An 18,381-nucleotide genomic window follows, 5' to 3' on the forward strand; every position below is an offset into this window, starting at 1 on the left:
TGCAGGATTCCTTCCTGACTTGATGTTCATGCAGAATTCATTTCTGACTTGATTTCTTCGCGGGATTCCTTCTCGGCTTGATGTCTTTGCGGGATTCCTTCCCGACTGGATGTCTTTGCGGGATTCCTTCCCGACTTGATGTTGATGCAGAATTCATTTCTGACTTGATTTCTTCGCGGGATTCCTTCTCGGCTTGATGTCTTTGCAGGATTCCTTCCCGACTGGATGTCTTTGCGGGATTCCTTCCCGACTTGATGTTGATGCAGAATTCATTTCTGACTTGATTTCTTCACGAGATTCCTTCCCGGCTTGATGTCTTTACGGGATTCATTCCCGACTTTGATGATGTTGAATCAACTTATTGACTCGAGTTCGTATGATAGTGATGACCCTAGGCGAATCTGACTCTGTTGTTGTAGTGGTTTTATCACTGGTTGACTGAAATATGACTTGTATTCATCACAAAGAGTTTTGAATACCCACGTTGTGGTGGTAACTTGAGTGGCTTGAGTGTTGAAGAAGCTTTTATGCTTTGAGTTTGTGGCTTCGCCATGTTTGAATTCTTGAGGTTAATTTGATTCCTTTTCTTGAACTTTATCTTCCTCTGAATTTGAAACTTATTTCCTCAATGGTTCTCCTCTCCGTAAGGAATTTTGAGGAGACTCTTCCTTTTCCTTGTTTTGAGAAATGATCCTTGTTTATAAGGACACTTGTACTTGTGCCATACTTGGCGCTTGATTTTCAAAGGTGTTTGTTGTCATCCAATTTGTGGAAATGACTGCTTCTTTTAACTTGATTTTTCAAAATGTGAGCAGCCGCTTGGTCTTTGTCCTTATGGCTGAAATGATTTGTCATCTACCCTTGATGGGCTTGAATTTAACAGAGAGCTTGCAGTTGACCTGTTTTTGACAACTTGATTTCCTGTAGCTTTGTCCTTGATTTCTTTCTTTTGTGCAGAAGTTCCTTTTGACCCATTTTTTTCTTTTGCTTGGTTTGCTTCCTTTTGACCCATTTTTTTCTTTTGCTTTGTTTAGAAGCAGCCTCTCCATAAAGAATTTTGAGGCAACTTGATTCTGAGATGACTTGAGTAGTGTATGGATAGCATTGCGACTTCGTGCAGACCCAACCCAATTCCAAACATAACTTCTTTATTCTGTCGCTTTTAAGCTCAAAATTCAGACACCTCTCTGTCGGAGCATCTTCCATTCTGGGTTTTCGGAGAAACCATTCTGGCCCTAACCCCTTCAATCGGCTTTACCTCGGTACTGTTTGAAGTCTTGCATACCCTTTGCTGGATCCTTTCCATGATTACCCTTCAAAACTTCCCCTTTAATGGTGCTTCTTAGGATGCCCCCAGTTTTGATTGATGCAGAGCAAATGAATGCATTTTTCTTTGCCAATTTTTATTATCTTTTTTTTTTATCATCATTTTTTTTAAATTTTTTTATTATTTTTTTTCAATTTTTTTTGCTTTCACAGGAAAGGGTAGGGAAAGAGTATAAACATGATTGAAACGTAAACTGATCCCTTTTTATTGATAAGACAAAATTTGTGTACAAAAGACACTTAGATTTACAAATTTGAATTGAATGAAAACTTGAATGGGAATGAAAATGAAAAGAAAAAACTAGACCCTAAAAGATAGACTCTAGGTGGACTGTGATGGACTAGGATTGGATTGACTGTAGTGACTTTGTTCTTCTCGATGCTTAAATCGATCAGACAGGTTGTTGTTGGTCTTGAACAATTCCTTTGTTCTTTTGGAGGTTTGATCTCAACCTTCTCTGACACAAACTTCATTCATTTCTAAGAAAAGTTCGAAAGGATCGAACGACTCTTGTTCAGCAATTTTTTTTTTTTGCATTAATCCCATGGTTAGGCAAGGGATTGGTTGATGTTCAGCTTGCTCTTGGGGATGATAGACCCATTATTGTCAACTAGGTCTTGTAGACGGTTTTTCAAAGTCCAACATGATTCGGTCTTATGCCCATGTCCTTGATGGTACTCACAGTATTCATTGGCTTTGAAATTCCGGGGCAGGGGGTTTGGTAATGGCCTTGCTTCTAAGGGCTTCAGTAAATTTGCTTTCACTGCTTCTCGGAACACCAAAAGGATTGGCATGCCGAGATCAGTATATTGCCTCCTTGGCTGATTGTTTCCCAAATTCCCAACACGTAAAGGATTCGTGGGGATTATACTGGCTATTTAATTTGTCTCACCGGACCCAGCATGATTCTGCTTCTTGTATGAGTCTTCTTTGAGTTGACCCAACTGGATTAAGTCTTCCACCTTAGTTGCAGTTGCAATGAGTGATTGAAACGTAGGCAAGTACTGTGTTTGAAGCTGTGACTGGTAGACAGGCCATAAATTCTTGATTATTATGTCAACTTGTTCCTGTTCAGAGGGTCGATTGATCATTTGAGCAGCTTTAGCTCTCCACTTCGAAAGGAACGAGGAGAAGGGCTCATTGTTCTTTTGTTTAGTGGTTTCCAGTTCCCTCCGGGTAACATCCACTTCGATATTCTAATGGTACTGCGTGTTGAAAGCATTGCATATGTCCTCCCAATTCTTCATTTTGGAACGATCCAAGCTTACAAACCATCTTAATGCAGCACCAGTCAAAGATTGCTGAAACAACTGAGCAAGGAGCTCACTGTTCAGGCCAAACGGGTTGAGGGCACCCACATACATTTTCAGATGCGTTGTGGGACAAGTGGTTCCGTCAAACTTGTCCATGTTAGGCATCTTAAATTTTGTAGGTAATCTTGCTTCGGGGAATTGTGAATACTCAAATTTTGAGGCTCAAAAAGCCAGTTTTCCTAGACTGTAAACAATCCGGCCTGCTACAGTGCCGTGCCAATTAGTTTGACTTTGCTAAAAGCCAATTTTCCCGGACTACAAACAGTCCGGCCGGACCGGAGGCCATTTGGAAAACTCACCGAAAGTATGCCAATATGGTACTTGAAACGTCCGCAAAATCACGAGGATCGCAGAACTGGTCCCGGAATAATTTTTGGAGATCCGAAAATCCTGAAAACTCCTCTGAAGTTAAAGGCCCAAAGGGCCGCCGCCGAGCACGGCGGCTCCAGCCGCCGGCCAGCGGCGGCAGCAGCCGCCGGTCATCGGCAGCACCTGCTGCCGGCCGAGGCGGCAGCTGCCGCCCTAGGCCCGTTTTTGGCCTATAAATGGCCACTTACCTCTTCATTTTTTGCCACTCCTGTCTGTGTTGACGGACGATCTTTCTCCCTCACGCTTTTGCGATTCTTTTACCGCTTTTTGCATTTTTAATTTAGTCTTTATTTTTTTTTATGTATTGTGATACTTGGCCACTAAAATTAAACAAATTCTAATTAATTAATTAATATTCCCCAAACGAGGAGCTAAATCTGGAGCTAAGAAGCGGTCGCCAATTAAATCAGGTACTAACGAAACTCTGCCTATTTAATTTTAGCATTTCATGCATATTCTTCTTCTACTCCGATTCTGAATTAAAGTTGTTGCATAAATGCATTCACGTCATCAATTCGGCAAATAAACTGCCTCAATTAAAACATGATTAACTTTAAATACCCGGTTAATTAATAATCGTGGTATTAATGCTAAATCCGACAATATTGGCTAAAAAGCCTAGTTAATTAATAACTACGGTTTAATTGCCTTTATTTCGAACAGTCCGGCTTAAGTCCAATTAATCAATAATTGTGGCTAAAAAGCCTTAATCAATCACTTTTTGGCAACAAATTGTAATCTAACTCAAGCCTCCGGAGGGCATCACACCTCGAGGAACTTCTAGGTGTTCTAGGCACAATCAATAACAAGTGACTCTCGTCAACTTGCTCTAAGTACTACTAACACACTTCTCCTAATACAATCTAAGTGTTTCTGTTTCTGAATCTCACTTTTACTATGAATCTCTATGTCTCTCTCTATTTTTGCTTCACTTTGATTGCTATTTATAGAGGAGGAGAGTGATGGTGGTTTTGGTAGTGATTGGTTGGCCAAAAGGTGCTTGAGGTGACTTCTCTTGGGAAGAGTCCCGACCCTTGCATGGACAGATATGATTTTCTGATGAAAAGGCAGCAATTACGTCTCCTGGAAATCTCGACTCGCGCTCGCGCTTGTAAAGGTCGTGCTCGCGACTTCTGCTCCAAATGCTTCTGCCTCTCAAAAGTTCTTTTCGCGCTCGCGCATATGGAAGTCGCGCTCACGAATTTCGCTGGCAAACCTTCTGCCTCTCAAAAGTGCTTTCTCGCGCCCGCGCAGATGGAAGGCGCGCTCACGACTTTCGCTAGCAAACCTTCTGACTCTCAGTCCTGCTTTTCGCGCACGCGTTTGTAAATGTCGCGGTCGCGACTTGCCTTTTTTGGGTGTAGGTTGCGTGCGCGACCTCTGGTAGTGCTCGCGACTTAGGCGTGTTCTTGGTTGCCACGTGCTTTGCGGTGCGAGGGCTGGATTAAGGATTTCTTCCATTTTTTCAACTTGTTTTGGCCCTATTTTTGTATAGAATAAATCTTTGCTCCAACTGTGTTCCTGAAAATGACTTTGAAACAAAACAACACGAACAAACGTAAAATATACAAAAACGATCATGCATTCATGCAATTTATATCAAAATAACATAACAAGATTTGCCCGCTTTGCGAGGCTATCAATTCCCCCACACTTAGCTCTTTGCTTGTTCCTAAGCAAAATATTCATCATTCTTTTTGAACTTCATGTTGATCATGTTTGTTTTTATTTGTTGATTTAGACTTCTTAAGTAATCTACCAAAGATAAAAGATTTATGTATTTTATGAACCAAGTAGTGTAAATGAATATGACATGTAAAAAAAAAAAATTCAATATAGCAAACAAAAATCTAAAGTATAAGAAATCTAGTCATTTTAAGATATGAGATAGGCAATTCTCCATCCTTAGAATGCAAAGAATAGGAAGTACTTTAGATAGCATACATGTATTGTTTCTTATCTCAAGGCATTTTTAGGTAGTCTTATTTCTATCTCACTAAGTGGTTGCATTTTATGCTCCATACAACTTCATTGCTTTTTTTTTTTTTTTTTCCTTTTTCTTTTTCTTTTGTGGTTGTATTTTATGCTCCATACCACATTTTTTTCTTTTGCTATCATTTTTCTTGTGCTATCATTTTTATTCAAGGTATGTGGGAATGTAAATGATAAGTGGTTGCATTTTATGCTCCATACCACTTTGCTTTTAAAACGGATTTTTCGTTATTCCCTCTATTGTATATTTTTCTCTTTTGAACATACCTTCATCCTTTATTGACTTGAAACATACAAGTATTTAATTTTCATTTTCTTCCTATTCTTCATTCAAGTTAGGATTCAAGCTTCTCTAAAACAAAAGATAATGTCTAGATAGTTAACTAAAGATTAAAATGTGCTATTTGAAAATTTTAATATGTCATATGTAATATACTAATACTTAAGTTCATATAAGCATTTAATCTCTTTAATCATGGTATATTATTCAAGACTTCTATTTCAACAAGCAAAATACAAACAAATCAACATGTAGAGACTAAAACATTGAACTAAGGCAAAGAAGTTGACTTTTTTAATTGTCACATTTATATATATATATATATATATATGAAATGAAATGAAAAATGAACGGAGATAATGAAAAAATGACAATGAACTGAAATCTTGTAAGTCTCCCCCACACTTAAAAGCACAATGCCCTCATTGTGGGAGGAGAAATGCAAAGAGAACACACGTCACATGCATAAACACACAACAATACTGAAAAATAAAATAAAAACTAAAGAGGGATAGAAAAACCTTAGGCCTCCAGAGAACCTGGAGGCGACGGAGTGAATTCGATGTTTTGATGGTGGAAATATTTCATCCACTTCCTTTCCATCCGTTCGTGGTTTTTCTGGATTGTATGCAGTTTTTGTCCCATGTCAAAAACAGTAACTTGCAAGGTTTCCTGCGATTGCTGTAAAGCTTCCACTTTACCCAACACTTGTTTCCATCCAGCGACTTCATCTTCTTCTTCTTCTGCGTGAGAAGATGAGGTGACTGGCGCTTTGCCTTTCCGCGGTCTTTGCGTTTGTGCTTCAAAGGTTCCTTCATCACGATCGCTGTGCCCAACTCTTCTTTCCCATGGCTTCCAACGATAATTTACTGTGCTGCCAGTTTTCACTTCCTCAATTAACCCTGTCTTTTTCAAGAATGCGCCATCCATATACCGAAAAGTGTCTGTAGGTTGGGGTTGATAAGGTGGAATAGGCATTCGAGCAACATATGCCAAGATATGTGCCATACTACCGACTCCTAAGGTAACTTTGCCTTGATGACGAGAGGCATTGTATATTGTATCGAGCACCATTCCTGCAACGTCTACTCGTTTTCCCTGCAAAATACATTCCAACACAATTAAGTCTCTTGTTTGGACTTTGGAGGCTTCCACTCGTCCAAACAAAGCGTAACACAAATACTTATGCAGGTATAAAATACTTTCATCCTTAATCCATTTATTTCCAGCATTTCGAGGAGTAAAAGTTGATTGACCCGTTAGTATTTCCCAAACGGAAGATGCATTCCAACCTTTTGGTTTAGAAGCACATCCACTTTTGGGGAATCCTAACCATTGGTGCATTTTATCATAATCCACAATTAAATCCTCTCCATCCACTCTAAATTTGATGGCCATTTCAGTATCATCTACCCAATCAATGGTAGTCAATAACTCTAAACTTAATTTAGCATTCTCAGGAATTTGTAATTGGCGAAATATTTCAAAATTTAGAGTTTTCAAATATTCCTGCACTTTTTCTAAAATTCCAGTAGTCTGTAAAAATGTTTGGTCAAGAAGATACATACCTATGATCTTGCACTTGGTAAGGCGGGTGTAGCGTTCTCCTTCCTCCATAGTATATATGGGGAAAGGGGCCTTATACCTGGTGGCCAAATCCCTTCGTGCTGGTGCAGAGGAGGAAGTTCCTTCCTTGTTCTTCTTGGCTTTTTGCTTGAATGGCATGGTGTGAGTGTGGATGGAGATATTTCGTTCAGGATATGCAGAAAAGAGGGTTGCTGGGAATTGGTTTTTCACTGATGAAGTTTGGGGGTTTGTAAAGAAGGGAATGGAAAATCTTTTATAGATGAATTTAGGGAGAGATAGGGTTGAGTAGTTAGTGGGGAAGTTAAAAAGGAAGAGTTTTGATTGGATTTGGGAAGGGTATTTACAGTTTTTGCAGGTTTGAATGCCTTGGGAAGGAGAAGAATTGATTTGAATGTGAGAGGGCAGTTGAGAGTTTCTGACCGTTGGGAAGTTGCGCCAAAAATTTATGGAATCGCGCCAGTAATTTTTCTGGAGTCGCGATCGCTTCTACGATTCGCGCTCGCAAATGGTTCTCTCCGTGCTACTGACCTCTGTTGTACCCTAATCGCGCCTGTGCTTGCTGTGATCGCAATCGCGAAAGTGCATCTCCTTGCTTCTGACTTGTTTTGTAGAGAACTCGCGCTCGCGCTTTATATTTGTCGCGCTCGCGAATGGGGATCTTGAAGCTTCTGACTTCCTTTGTGGAGAATTTGCGCTCCGCGCAGATGAATGTTGCGATCACGAGTTTTGTTATAAAGCTTCTGTCTCTTTTTCGCAACATTCGCGCTCTCGCCTTCTTTATTCGCGCTTGCGAGTTTGGTTTCCTGCAAAATAAATTCCCTGCATACTTGATTTTTGATGAGTTTCTCTTTTCTTTTTTTTTTAATTATAACTGATAAAAACAAATAATCAAATAATAAGTTATAATAAACAAAGTATATTAAGTAGTTATTGAAATTGTACATACCTATTTGATTCAAAATGTTACCTGCGGTGGGTCATTCATTTTAGTATCCAAATAAAGCTTACACCTCTGTCCATTGACCACAAATGTGGAACCATTAGATAGATTCTTCAATTCTAATGCTCCATGATCTGAAATTTTGATTACCTCAAATGGTCCACTCCATCTGGACTTTAATTTTCTAGGAAACAGACGTAGTCTTGAATTAAATAATAACATTCTGTCTCATTCTTTAAATGATTTGATTCGGATCCGACCATCATGCCATTTCTTAGTTCTTTCCTTATACAACTTGGCATTTTCATATGCTAATAATCTGATCTCATCAAGTTCATTTAACTGAAGTTTCCTTTTGTAGCCAGCCTTGCTTAAATCAAAATTTAAAGATTTTATTGCCCAGTATGCCTTATACTCTAATTCTAGGGGTAGATGACATGCCTTTCCGTAAATTAAACAGTATGGAGACATCCCAATTGGTGTCTTAAATGCCGTTCTATATGCCCAAAGTGCATCATCGAGTTTAAGTGACCAATCCTTTCGTGATGAATTGACAGTTTTTTCCAAAATCCACTTAAGCTCACGGCTTGAAATTTCCACTTGACCACTAGTTTGTGGATGATATGGGGTAGATACCTTGTGGTGTACTCCATATTTTCTCAAAAGGCTTTCAAATGATCTATTTAAAAAGTGCGTACCTCCGTCACTTATGATTGCTCTTGGAACCCCAAATCTGGTAAATAGTGCTTTTAAGAATTTGACCACTGTATTTGCGTTGTTTGTGACACAGGCTTGTGCTTCCACCCATTTGGAAACATTGTCGACAGCTACTAAGATATAACTTTTACCTTGTGAAGTAGGAAATGGTCCCATAAAGTCGATCCCCCATACATCAAATATTTCTATTTCCAGTATGTTGGACAAAGGCATTTCATCTTTTCGACTTATGTTGCCAACCCTTTGACACCTGTCACAATGAGAGACAAATATGTGTGCATCTTGAAATAGGGTAGGCCAATAAAAACCACTTTCCAAAACTTTTGAAGCCGTTCTATTCGCTCCATGATGCCCTCCATATGGACTAGAGTGACAATGTGTAAGTATATCTTGTATTTCTGTTTCCCCTACACACCTTCTAATCATATCGTCCATACATATCTTAAACAAGAATGGTTCATTCCATAAGAAATTTTAAGCATCTGCATAGAACTTCTTCTTTTGTGCATAAGTCATATCTGGAGGTATTATGTTAGAAGCTAGAAAATTTGCAATGTCAGCATACCAAGGTGTGTGAACATGTTGTACTAACATTAAATTCTCATCTGGAAAATTTTCATTTATAATTGTAGATTCTCCTATTGGTCCTTCTTCATTTTCCAAACGTGATAAATGATCAGCAACTAAATTTTCAGAACCCTTCTTGTCCTTAATTTCAATGTCAAATTCTTGCAATAATAATACCCATCTAATAAGACATGGTTTTGCATCTTTCTTAGCAAATAGGTATTTCAATGTAGAATGATCAGTATAGATTATAACTTTGGCTCCTAACAAATATGATCTGAATTTATCACATGCATATACCACAGCCAACATTTCCTTCTCAGTAGTTGTATAATTCATTTGAGTACTAGTTAGAACATGGCTAGCATAGTATATCACATGCAATTTTTTCTCATGTCTTTGGCCTAAAACACACCCAACAGCAACATCACTAGCATCACACGTTATTTCAAATGGTAATCCCCAATTGGGTTTTGCCATAATAGGTGCACTTATTAATGCATTTTTTAAAGTATTAAAAGCTTTCAAACATTCTGGAGAAAAATCAAAAGATGCATCTTTAACAAGTAAGTTGGTTAGAGGTTTAGTAATGATAGAAAAAATTTTTATAAACCTTCTATAAAACCCTGCATGGCCTAGAAAAGATCTTATACCTTTAACCGTAGTAGGAGGAGGTAACTTTTCTATGGCTTCTATCTTTGCCCTATCTGTCTGGATTCCTTCCTTACTTATTTTGTGCCCTAAAACGATGCCCTCATCCACCATAAAGTGGCATTTCTCCCAATTCAAAACCAAGTTAGCACTTTCACATCTTGATAATACAAGATCTAAATTTTTCAAACAACCTTCAAATGAATCACCATAAACAGAAAAGTCATCCATGAAGACATCCATAATTTCCTCTATGTAGTCATTAAAAATCGCAGTCATGCATTGTTGAAATGTTGCAGATGCATTGCATAATCCAAAAGGCATGCGTCTATAAGCAAATGTACCAAATGGACAAGTAAATGTGGTTTTCTCTTGGTCATTCGGAAAGATATAAATCTGGAAATATCCAGAATATCCATCGAGAAAATAATAGAAAGCATGACCAACAATTCTTTCTAACATTTGATCTATGAATGGTAATCGAAAATGATCTTTTCTTGTGGCTGAATTGAGTTTTCTATAATCAATACATACCCTCCAACCTGTAGTGGTCCTAGTAGGGATTAGTTCACCATTTTCATTTTTTACTACAGTCATTCCTCCCTTTTTAGGCACATATTGAATTGGACTCACCCATTGGCTATCTGAAATTGGGTATATTATTCCTACATCTAATAACTTGATAATTTCTTTCTTCACTACTTCTTTCATATTAGGATTAAGTCTTCTTTGTCTTTCTGCCTTAGGTATATCTCCATCTTCAAGATTGATATAATGCATGACTCGATTTGGACTTATCCCTTTAAGGTCAGAAATTTGCCATCCTATACTCTTAATCCTATTTCTAACAATTTTTAACAAATCATTCTCTTGATCTATAGTTAATTTGTTAGAAATAATTATAGGAAGTGTGTGATCTTTACCTAAGAAAGCATACCATAAATGACTTGGTAACTCTTTAAGATCTACTATTGGTGGACTTTCAATTGATGGTGGCAAAGGTTCATGCTCCCTAAGTAACATTTCAGGTCTTAAATTTATAAACTCCTCTTCTTCAATATTGACATTTTCTTCCTCAAATTTTTCATTATTTTCCAGTGTAAACATTTATTGTATGCATGCATCAACTATGTCAATTCTCATGCAATTTCCTTCTTGCATAGGATATTTCATAGCTTTGTCTATATGGAATTCAATAACATCATCACCTATCCTAAGGACTAATTTTCCTTCTGAAATATCAATTAATGCCCTCCCTGTGTTCATAAATGGTCTTCCTAAAATAAAAGGACAATTTTTATCATAAACAAAGTCAAGTATGATAAAATCAGTTGGGAAAATAAATTTGTCAACCTTAATAAAGTACATCCTCAATGATACCATAGGGTCTTTTAATAGTTTGGTCAGTAAGTTGTAAAACCATGTTAGTTCTCTTAACTTCATCTTCTAATCCCAATTTCTTAAAAAGAGATAATGGCATCAAATTAATACTTGCTCCTAAGTCACACAAGCATCTAGGAAAATCTACTTTACCTAATTTGCATGGTATAGTGAAACTCCCTGGATCTTTGAGTTTAGTAGGTAACTTACTTGAGATTATGGAACTACAATCCTCAGTCAGGGTGACTGTTGACACATCTTCCCAACTACATTTCTTCGAGATCAATTCTTTAAGGAACTTACCGTAGTTTGGAATTTGTGTGATAGCTTCCATGAGTGACATGTTGATATGCAAATTTTTCAATTTATCAATAAAATTTAAGAACTGCTTATCTTGTTCTTGCTTCTTGAGCCTTTGCGAAAAAGGTGGCCTAGATTGATAAGCTTTAACATTGTCCTTCTCCTTGTCCTTTCCTTTTTCTTGTTCTCTTGATCTTGCACTATTTACTTCAATGCTCGGTTCACAACCGGCTCCACAGTTGCATTATTCAAAACATTAGCATCAATACCTGAAGGAACTATTTTATCTACTATTTTTCCACTTCGTAAGGCAATGGCACTCACATTCTCCCTAGGATTCTTTTCTGTATTACTAGGAAGATTTCCCACTTCACTTGACGAAATAGCATTTGCAAGCTGCCCTTCTTGTACCTCCAAGTTATGTATGGATGATGAATGATTTTTGAATAACTTGTCAAACTTTGATTCTAACCATTTGAAACTATCATCTTGACTACTCATCTTTTGGTTAATTCCTTCCAAAAATTTATCAATTTTATTAGTCAATTGTCCTAGTCTATCTTGAGATTGACTGCCCTGATTTCCCTTATCTTGATTATTATGGTTTCTCAAAAAATAATTATGATAATTATGATTTTCAGCATTATAAGTATTCGAATATGGACCGCGAACTTGTCCTTGGACATAATTCACTTGTTCCTCCATAACCGGATGCTTATAATTACATTCATTTGATACATGCCCATTTTGACCGCAATTGTCACAAATAAGAGCTGCTGATTTACTTATGTTTAAGTTATCAATTTTATAAGACAAAGCAGAAATCTGTGCTTGCATCATGGTTAAAGGATCTAATTCATGCACTTTCTTTACCGAATTCTTTGAAGAAGATGAAGACTCATTATTAGTGGTAGAATGATTTACCTGAGCCCTTTCGGTTGGCCATATGCTATTATTGTTGGCCATCTCTTCTAGTAACTCAATTGCATCATTAGTAGTCTTCTTCATTAATGATCCCCCTGCCATAGCATCTATAGTTACTCTTGTAGAAGGTGTTACCCCATTATAGAAAGTTTGAATCAATATATTTTGGGGAAGGCCATGGTGTGGGCAAACTCGTTGGAGTTCTTTATAGCGATCCCACGCCTCATATAGGGATTCATTTTTATGTTGGGTAAACAAGGTTATTTCTTCGATAAGCCTAGCGGTTTTTGCTAGTGGGAAGTATTTAGACAGGAAGGCTTGGGCTAGTTGTTCCCAGGTGGTGATAGAATTTGGTGGTAATGAATTCAACCAAGCTTTTGCCTTATCTTTCAATGTGAAAGGAAATAAACGTAACTTAATAGCATCTGCTGGTACTAAATTCATTTTAAATGTATCACAGATCTCAAGAAAACTGGCTATATGCGAGTTAGGATCTTCATTCGGTAATCCATAAAATTGAACACTATTTTGGATCATTTGTAATAGAGCAGGTTTAATCTCAAACTGTTTAGCATTTACCGGTGGACGTAGTACTCCTTTTTGTGAACCGTTTAAACTAGGAGTGACATAGTCCATCAACCTCTATGGCAGATTTCCATCACCCATGATTCTTGAATTTCTTCTTTTCTTCTTCTTCTTTTGTTGTGAAAGGAATTGTTCAATCTCGGGTTGATAATCCTCTAATTCACTATTTGAAGATCTGGTACTTGGCATATGAGGTACCTAAATTATGTAGTCCTGCAAAATTTGAATCAAAACAAGTAAGTATCTTAATTAAAATAAACTGCAAATCACATATAAGAATATTTCGTTAAATGACAGAACACCGTTCCCCGGCAACGGCGCCAAAAACTTGTTGCGTCTCTTTTGAGTTCCCGCAAGTATACGGATCGCAACGTAGTAATAAAATATCGATCCCACGAGGAACGGGTTAAGTTCACTTGCTACTTTACTCTTAATAGTGTGCTTACAGAAATACGAATACAGAAGTGATTAATTTCTATTTATGCTAAGGCTAATGTTTAATTAAATCTAAAGATAAGTGTGTAATCAAATACTTAGAATAATTAATCATAAAGACAAATGTGTAGTAAAATACTTAGAATAATTAATCATACACAGGATTTCTCTTTTCTATGCAAAAGCTTGTAATATGCAATAAAGAATTCTTTAATTACATATGGTATGATATAATTCGACTTCTCAGTATAGAATTATACTATCTATTATATGTATTTCTACTTATAATAAAAACCTTATCTTGTTAAATATTAAACCTAATTCTTATTCTTTGATTATTTCAATAAGATAGATTTAATTTCAACAGAAATAAGTGAAATATGCATATGTAAATTCAACTCAATGAATTAAATCTCTTTGATCTTTACTAAATTATTTCCTTCTGAGAATATAATCTAGTAACTTTGATTAAACAAAGACCAAAAGATAACTTAAGGAATTTTTATTGAATACTACCAATTAAAATTGTTGCTTTGCATAGAAAAGTTATGAAGAACAACATAAAATAAGTCTATAAAACAAGAGAAAGAAGTAATCTAACTCAAGCCTCCGGAGGGCGTCACACCTCGAGGAACTTCTTGGTGTTCTAGGCACAATCAATAACAAGTGACTCTCGTCAACTTGCTTTAAGTACTACTAACACACTTCTCCTAATACAATCTAAGTGTTTCTGTTTCTGAATCTCACTTTTACTATGAATCTCTATGTCTCTCTATATTTTTGCTTCACTTTGATTGCTATTTATAGAGGAGGAGAGTGATGGTGGTTTTGGTAGTGATTGGTTGGCCAAAAGGTGCTTGAGGTGACTTCTCTTGGGAAGAGTCCCGACCCTTGCATGGACAGATATGATTTTTTGATGAAAAGGCAGCAATTACGTCTCCTGGAAATCTCGACTAGCGCTCGTGACTTCTGCTCCAAATGCTTCTGCCTCTCAAAAGTTCTTTTCGCGCTCGTGCATATGGAAGTCGCACTCGCGAATTTCGCTAGCAAACCTTCTGCCTCTCAAAAGTGCTTTCTCGCGCCCGCGCAGATGGAAGGCGCGCTCGCGACTTTCACTGGCAAACCTTCTTACTCTCAGTCCTGCTTTTCGCACCCGCGCTTGTAAATGTCGCGCTCGCGACTTGCCTTTTTTGGGTGTAGGTTGCGCGCGCAACCTCTGGTAGCACTCGCGACTTGGGCGTGTTCTTGGTTGCGACGTGCTTTGCGGCGAGAGGGCTGGATCAAGGATTTCTTCCATTTTTTCAACTTGTTTTGGCCCTATTTTTGTATAGAACAAATCTTTGCTCCAACTGTGTTCCTGAAAATGACTTTGAAACAAAACAACACAAACAAACGTAAAATATACAAAAACGATCATGCATTCATGCAATTTATATCAAAATAACATAACAAGATTTGCCTGCTTTGCGAGGCTATCACAAAGTTTACGATTATTAATGCATAGGGGCATGTGACACCCCAACATTTAATAAAGGCAAGATCTGTTTGTACACAGAAATTGCTCTTTCCTTTTAAAAATATTTCAGGACAACCGGTGATGATTTCACGAAGCCGTTTGGTCCCACTGAGCAGTAATGATGTATTAAGAAGCTGCTTGAATCTTTTCCTCGATTCGTGATGATGCATTACGAAGCGGATCGAGTCAATCTGTAACAGACTGATTTTCTTTTAGTGTCGGTAATAGTGATTTATCGGTTTGTGAATAGTACCATCGGTCCGGGACTTGGTATTATTTTAGTCCGGAAAAATTACTATGCATATGTAATATTTTATTTACTATTTTTGGAGCATGTTTGCATGATTTAGGTGGGTAGAAAATATTGAATTAATATTATTGGAGAGTTGATGTATTAAATGCATAATATTTCTAGTTTGGTATATTAAGAAATAAATGAGGAATTATTTTAGTGGAGTTCATTTAATTAATTGGTGGAGTTAAATAAGAAGTAGAAGAGATTTATTTGAGGAATATTTAGAGCCATTGGATGAGATTACTTAGGACTTAATCTTAGCCACACATTTGGCATGAAATTTGGAAGTCAAATTTGACTTTGGCACCTTAAAGTAACACCACAACATTGTTTTCTTTCTTCTCTTCTCTTCTCCACGCCATTTCCATCTTCTTCCTTCTTCTTTCATTTTCTTCATTTTCTTACCTTCAAATTTACCACCAAACTACCTAATTAAACCATAGAATAGGACTTAATGCTTAAGAATTAAGTAGTAGAAGTTGAGATTGGTGATTAAAAGCAAAGAGAAGTGAAGTTACCATTAAAGTAAGTAAGTTGTGGTTTTTGAGTTTTGTGAATTGTTAAGTAGAATTCATGGTTTAGACATGTTATTGATGCATTAAATCATGCTCCAACTATTTCTTTTGTCAAGTTTTGCTTTTAATGTTGAATTGTCATGCTTTGAAGAGGTTGGAGAACCATCCTCAAAGGGTAAAGAGAAAGCCAAGGAGTAAGGCTTTCCAAGCTTATTCAAGCTTGTTAATAAGGTTAGTGCAATAATACTTTCACTTGTTTAAGTTGTTTTTACATGGTTAGGGTGTTGAATATATTTTGGGAACTTTGTATGTTTTGTTTAAATTGCTGAATTTTAATGTGAGATATGTTCTGCCGTGGGATTGGAACTCATTTTTGACCCCTTTATACTTCCCATTTGTTTTTGACTTCTTCATAAAAGTTGTAGCTCTATTTCTCCTCTTTCTAAAACATATTTTTATGTCTAATTCCAATACTTGTAGCTCAACTTATGATTTAAATACCAAAACTGGTTCTGTTATGGTGTCTTACCTGTATATCCGAAGTGATTGTCCATTTTGATCTCTCAAATGGAAAAATAACGTCTTATGTTCTTCATAAAAGTTATAGATTTACTTCTTATCTTTCCAACCCATCCTTTTTTGTCCAAATTGGAGATACATAGCTCAACTTATGGCTGAAACACCCAAACTGACTCTGTTGTGTCGGGCCACATGCATTACTAAATTGAGTGCCCATTTTGACCACTATAATGACAAGATTAGGTTATGAGTTCTTCATAAAAGTTGTTTCCCTGTGTCTTGAGACTTCTCTCGTTCTATATTGGTTTCATTTGAGTGTTTGGTGAAGTAGGAATTCAAGAAACATTGGACTTGGTTCTACTGAATCAGGTCTGATCTGTTGGTCTGTGTTCTGAGCTTTTGTTTGCTATCTTACTGTTTGATCTGGGCTGTGGTCCCTTCTGAACATTTGTATCATTTTGTCTTATCTTTCTAATGAATCTGATTTCATTCAATTTGGAGACCCATAACTCAAATTATGTGTTAAAAACCCTGCAAAGGTCAAGTTTATGAAAATGCTGAAAAGTTCTTGATTTATGTACTTTTATACTATATTAAGTATATATATATATCTATAGTGTTTTGAGTAAACATTTTGAACTGATGAGTATTGAGAAATGAAGAGGTTTTGATTAAGAATTATTGCTTTTGTGAAAGAATGATTTTGATTTGGGCTCTACTATGCATGATTGAGACGTGGTATGATGAGATGGATTTTGTTATTGTGAAGCTATGATCATATGCTAGGGTTATCAGCCCTTATAAATAGATGGACACGCTTATTTGTGTGATGGGGTGGTGCTTTCATAGGCCACGGTGGTGCTTTCATAGGCCACGATTGTGTGATGGGGGTGGTGCTTTCATAGGCCACGGTGGTGCTTTCATAGGCCACGAGTATGTGATGGGGTTGGCGCTAACATAGGCCACGATCAAATCTGCTTATGTTCATTCTGCATGAGTACGAGCCTTAACAAAAAATGAAATTTTATTGTTGCTATAAAAGAATGAAGACATATTTGTATTTATACTCTTCGCATTGCTTTCAAAGTATTTCTATTCTTGTTAATTTAATTGTTGGTTATTTAGCACCACTGAGTCTTCCACTCAGCGCGTTGATTTTTATCACGCGCAAGTTAGGAGCGGAGGGTGTTCTTCAAGACCAGAGGAGTAGCATCAGAGTAGATATCACATTTTGGGTAGGATATTTTGTAAATGGTGATTTTGGCATGTATATAAATATTGTGTTGTGAAGGTTGGATATAATAAGTTTATAATGTATTAAGAGTTATGATTGTTTAAGGAAATAACATCTTATTATATTTTTGGTGTATGATGATTATATATGCATTGAAAAGAATGTGTTTAGAATATTATGCGTATTTTGATGGATATTAGAAGTGCTTGTGGTATGTTGTGTTGAATTGGAGTTTTGGGGGTTTGTAGAAAATTGGAAGTGTGTATATTTTCTTTGTGTGGCAAGTTAATTTTTAGGGGAAACTCTTGCGAAATTTTCGTAGGAAATTCCTTAAACATTATTTTTGTAAAAAAAAAAAATGTTAATTATTACCTCCTTATGAAAATTTAACCACTTCTAATTTGTGATCTAGCTTTAATAAGTGGCATAAGACGGTGCTCCGGCACCGATTGTGGCATCCGCCGTCTGGTTCTCCGGGATTGGTCGGTGGGTGTTACATTTTTTGGTATCAGAGCATAGGTTTAGACGATTCTAGGATATACGATTTGGTATGAGAGTTTATCCGCTTTGGAGTAAGGATATAAGTGATTTAAGTTAAATACATGCCATATTAGTCTGTTTTGGGAATTTCTCTCTGATGCGAATCCGCTGGTCTTTGTAGGTATTTAGTGATGTCTCAGCTCCTGTCGGATGAGGCGGTGGACAGTTATGTCCCTCCAGAGGGTGCTATGTTAGAGGGCGGTAGGCCAGCCGTTGGTGTTGCTGGTGGCATTTTGGGTTCCGATGCAGAGCGCGCCTCAGCTGTAGGGCAGGCTACTGCGGGTCCTGCGGGGCCTAAGCAGGGTGATTTGGTACAGCAGTTGGTAGCTGCATCGAGGCAGGCTGCGGGAGCTGTTCCCCAGGCTCCAGTCGCACCAGCCCCTGTTCCAGTTCCT

The 18,381-nt window shown here is 37.2% G+C and overlaps 1 non-coding gene and 1 pseudogene across 1 annotated transcript; one reads left to right on the plus strand and one right to left on the minus strand.

The window, feature by feature from the left end:
• Positions 1-8,036: 8,036 nt before the first annotated feature.
• On the minus strand, positions 8,037-12,983 carry LOC149498310 (uncharacterized; annotated as a pseudogene).
• On the plus strand, positions 12,520-12,626 carry LOC119369936 (small nucleolar RNA R71). The gene has a single exon (XR_005177489.2). It is a non-coding gene; the product is annotated as a small nucleolar RNA R71 (small nucleolar RNA).
• Positions 12,984-18,381: the final 5,398 nt, after the last annotated feature.

The sequence above is a fragment of the Jatropha curcas genome, chromosome 2 (assembly GCF_041381405.1).
Source record: "Jatropha curcas cultivar XTBG-Jc1 chromosome 2, XTBG_Jcur_1.0, whole genome shotgun sequence".
NCBI lineage: Eukaryota > Viridiplantae > Streptophyta > Magnoliopsida > Malpighiales > Euphorbiaceae > Jatropha > Jatropha curcas.